Genomic DNA, 5,059 nt, shown 5'->3' with positions numbered 1-5,059 from the left:
GGCTTGGGCACTCCCGTCTCTTCTGGCACTGGCTCGGACTTGTCGGGCCAGCCGGTGTTTAAGGTCACCCGTGCCATCATAGCCCATAAGGAACCCACTCTAATTTCCTCTGGCTCGGTTCCTGCATGGTTAAACCGGTTCAACCGCGAAATCAGATCGGGTTTAAGAAGCAGGGTATTACATGTTATGCTTAGGGTAGCCAGATATTAGATTTGTGTGATTGCATTGGAACTTGTAGTTTCAGTGAATCAGAGTATGAACTAAAGATTGATAACAATACCAAACGGATTTGAGACCTGAGAATAGTTTATTCTCATTAATTCTTGTCCTTGTTAATTGGCTTACTTAATTTTAATTTGAATTTTGAAATTTACAATTTTGACTTTCAAAACAACATTCACTTCAATCTTAGTAAATTTAGCCTTCTAGTTCTTTATGGGTTCAACCTCTTTCTTACCACTATCTCATAGTTTAGTTAGGGTTTATTTAGATTTGTTCACGATATCGATCATTGGATCATGCTTAACTCATCTTATTTCGTCTGAAAATATTGTGCATATATGGACCTAATATTTAATTCCTTCAATGTGAAATGAGCTTTGATTTCCTTTTGTAGGGTTGGTCTCTACCCTCACTCTATAAATGGTCGGCATTGGGCCAGTAATGTACAACAAGTAATCCTAAAGTTGAGTTTAGAGAAGAGAATAGAAAAGACTACCTTTGTGTTGTGCAGGGTGTACAAGGCCATGGGTTCAAGTATGGCTATACCTGTCTCCATATCGATTTTTTGCATGCTTTTGCCATCTCCATGAGTTATATTGCGTATATGAATTCTTTCATTTTTATCTTGTAAAATTTCTAAAAATATATGGGCTACAGGAATATTGGGGCCAAGACTAGAGTACCTCCAAGCATATTCCTTTGTTGATCTTTGTGTAATCTCTTATTTTCCAGATCTTCCCCTATCCAATATAAATCTTTCTTTATTTATGTAATTTCCATCACCTATTATTTTTTGTGTAATCTCTTATTTTTCATGGTTAAGTTGACCGATAAACAAAAATTAGGATCTCGTGCTAATAAGCAATAGAGCTAGAAAAGGGATACGCACATGGCCTTAGTAGTTAGGGAAGTATAGCCAATACAGAAGGTGGGACTCTGACAATTTCCCACAAAGGATGTGGAAGGTGGATTACTATGGTTAGGAAATTGCCAAAACAAAAGAAACCTCTCTGTTTGTTTTCTAAGTCTTGTTTAATAGTTAAGTTACCTTTTAGCATAGTTCCTAGTCTTGATTATTGGGCAACCTTGTTGTTCAGAGGTCACAACCCATAGTGTAACTCCTTCCAATGGTATGTTCTTAACATTTATTTCATTTAAGCTCATCACTTTTTTCGAGTTTATTCTTCCATTTACAACTTTTACTTAAGTTTGTTTAAGCATCATGATTAGCGTAGAACTTTAAAAGTCCTTGATGTGATCGAGGTAAGAGAGAAACTCACATCTCTTGATTGGAAGTTGGAAATCATACTTTTGAGTCTTTACGGCTTTTGCACGTCCGCAATCTTATACATAGGCTAAGTTTAGTATTGGGGTGAAAGTAATTCCAACACATCTTTTTTTATTGTTTTACAATATTCTATTTAGATATCAGTGATATGAATCATTATTGGCTATCAATCATGGTCGATACCAACAGAAACCAAAATTGATCACGACCAATTTGGCTGATCCGTTACTGACACCTAAAAGAGAAATATGTCGCAGTCTTTTGTCACCAAGGCACCAAGCCACTTAATTCAGGCCAACACTTGGAAACATGACGTCAAATGCTTGCACAAAAGTGACATTATGGTCCCATATCCGACACCATAGAGATTTCTGGAGCTACCTAATCTCATAAGCAGGCGGGTGTGAAAGACCACGCTATCCCCACCCCATGCTCTAAAGATGCTCAGCGCATAGGGCAGGGACAATGCTAAAGATGCTAACATAGGCAACACTAGACTACCAAGATTCTTTCTCCCATTAAAACAATGCTAATAACGTCACTTAGAGTCAGGATCATGCACCTCTACAACGACTTGGGCATCCAACCATTTACCGCCCACCCATCCAACGACTGAGACAACTTGGACATGCATCCCAGCTTCACAAAAGTGACAAATTTTCAATGACATTGATCTCAATCCTAGGATGGTCATCCAGAAAATTGGAAATGAGCTAAACATATTAGCTAGCTATATTCCTAAATTTTCTTTGAGTTTCCATGACAAATGTATTGTTTCTATAGTTTGAATTCCATTTGTGTTCTACTCTTATTTACAGAGGTAAATGGATTAGAATAGAATTTCATAATCTCACATTGTTGTAGTTCGGCTTTGGGGTTGGCATGGGGAACTTCCATCAGTTTGGCGCCAACAGGGGTGCCTCGTGAGTTGCATTAAAGATCCTTTGTATAAACTTAAGTAGGTCAAAATAAGGCATGCCAAACACTGTGCCCTTTTCCAGTGGAAATCTACACAGATTGGATCCCTACTTGGTCGGCCGATGCTATGGAGGGTCCCACTCTAATATCAGTTTGATTCATGCAGCTACTATGGTAACAATTGGCATTTTCATGATAGCAAGGTGCTCCCCTTTATTTGAAAACCTACTTACGACTTTGATTGTTGTTACTTCTGCAAGAGCTACAATGTCATTCCTAAAAAATTTGGCCCATAGCCCTAGGCTCTAGTGCACAAGATCTTATTGCACTTATGAATTATGATCATAGCAGTTAATATTACACAGAAGAAATAAATTATAGGCAGCTTTTCATAAACAAACTTGAGATTTGTGAACTTGTATAAGACCCAGTTCGGAGCATGTCATCATTTTCTATCCAATAGGAAGGTCTGTTGTACAAAATGTACTTTTAAAGTAATCTAAACATTAGATGGGTGAGACTTTTTTTTCCCCTAACCAAGAGTAGAAGGTAAATAGTTGGAATTGGAGAGGGTATTCTTTGGATTTGACTCTTCTCCAGTTAATTGGGTGAATTAGTGATCCAAGGGCTAGGAGGACAATACATGGGTTCATATCCCAGGTCGTCCAAATCCTTGGATAACAAATTAGGGCACAAAAATCCTTTTCGGGGAGGCAATGAGTGACAGTGAACATCCAATAGCTGGGGTGTATGTCAAGACTCTCCTAACCGTTGGATCCTTACTGCAACTCACTATCGGCTACAGAGGATTTAAGCCCCTAATTTGTTGAAGAGAATATTTTTCCGTCAGGATCTCATCATTAAGGGCTCGTTTGATTTTGTTTCTCCTATTTCTGTGTCTAGAAATAGTAAAAACGGTTTTTAATGTTTTTGTGCTAAGAAACAATTTTTGGAAATGCAAAAAGGTGTTTGATTTTTCTGTTTCTCAAAACGTTTTCAACAGTGTAGTTGGGTTCAAGACATGAGTAAATGCATGACGTTGTAGGAATGCAATTCACGAGTGAAGGCATGACGTTGGAATTGTATGTATGCTTCATAGAGATGAGCTTCAGAAGGATGAAGGCAATCCGAAACTGTGAGCTTCGCACAACCAGGTTGGAATCGTCACATTTGGATAGCGAGAAGTTTCAACAATGAGTTGGGGGTTTAGGTAGGTTGAGTGAAGTATCGGGTTTTTCACCATTCCCACTTGTTTTTATAAACAGAAAAAACAAGTCCAACTTGTTTCTCTATTCCTGTTTCTAGACATAGAAATAGACATAAATTTTTATTTCTATTTCCAAAAACAAGTAAAATGAAACAGAAAATCAAATGATTTTTGGGGTGTTTTTCTGTTTCTGAGTACAGAAAAAGCGAAAAACTATTTCTAGAAACAAAATCAAACAGGTCAGCCCTCTTTGGTATCATTTTTCTTTTTCATTTTTGTTCATAAAAACAGTTTTGATTGCATTTGGTATCATTTATGGAGATAATTTCTATTTAAAAAAAAATTGGTAAAACACTAAAACCAAAACAAGGTCGAAACCCATTTATGATTTTTCACTGAAAATCGTTTTAGTTATTTTTGTGCTCAATTTTAAAGAGCACATGGTCATATGTCCCAAACTCGAGGTTAAAATTGTCTTTTCACTATCCGTTATAAGGAAACCAAGAAGAGAAAAGGCGAAAAGAACAATCAGCAAATTCATCCAGCTTTGTGACAACAAGATCATAGGGTTTTGCGGAAGGCAAAGAATATGGTTTTCTTCCTCTCTCTCTCTGGACTCCATTTTTCTTGTTGAATCCTCATTGATCATCGTTCTCGGTTCTTCGTCTTGAGTCACAACAATTAAAGTTATGTTCAATGATCTTCTAATAGCCAAAGCACTCTTTGTTGACAATAACCATCCACAACCAGCTTCAGTGTTTTGGTTTTTGACAGCAAGAAGGGAAGATTAAACAGTCTGTGATCATTACCCAATTAGGTACAACACAAATCATGCACTTCAACTTTATTTCTATTGATTGAATCAGGATTCGATGGGATGAGTCTGGATTATGAGGGAAGAGAGAAAAAAAAGGCAAAAGTGCAAACTTTAAAATACCATACGCTAGAGAGCAACGCCCCATGGTCCCCAAATCCCCATCAATTAACTAATAATAACTACAATTTTTTGTTTTTTAATTATTCGGTCAAGGGCGTTTTAGCTCTTGGATTGGCATCGGAATGCTAGCTTTCTGATTAGCGGAGGGTCTCCAATGTTCGTTGGTAGCCAGTGTGTCTATTTTTTCATTTTTTTTAACTAAAAAATTAGTGATTTCAACAGGAGATTTCGGCTCTCACCATCATACCGACAATAAACATAAGGTAGGGTTGAGAAGATGAGTGAGGAGGGAATCTCTTAATCCATTATTTAAAATTATTTATATATATAGTAGTTACCAAACGATTTCTCATTTCTTATTCTATTATGTCTATTAGTTACGAAACGTTTTTTATGTTTTGATAAAAAATAATTTTTATTAATGATTTTCGTTAAATAGGCAAAAATCAAAGAGAAAAATGATGGCAAGGGTAAGAATCTCGAACTT

The sequence above is a fragment of the Macadamia integrifolia genome, unplaced genomic scaffold (assembly GCF_013358625.1).
Source record: "Macadamia integrifolia cultivar HAES 741 unplaced genomic scaffold, SCU_Mint_v3 scaffold1128, whole genome shotgun sequence".
NCBI classification, from domain to species: Eukaryota; Viridiplantae; Streptophyta; class Magnoliopsida; order Proteales; family Proteaceae; genus Macadamia; species Macadamia integrifolia.
Note: the sequence above shows the minus strand (reverse complement) of the source record.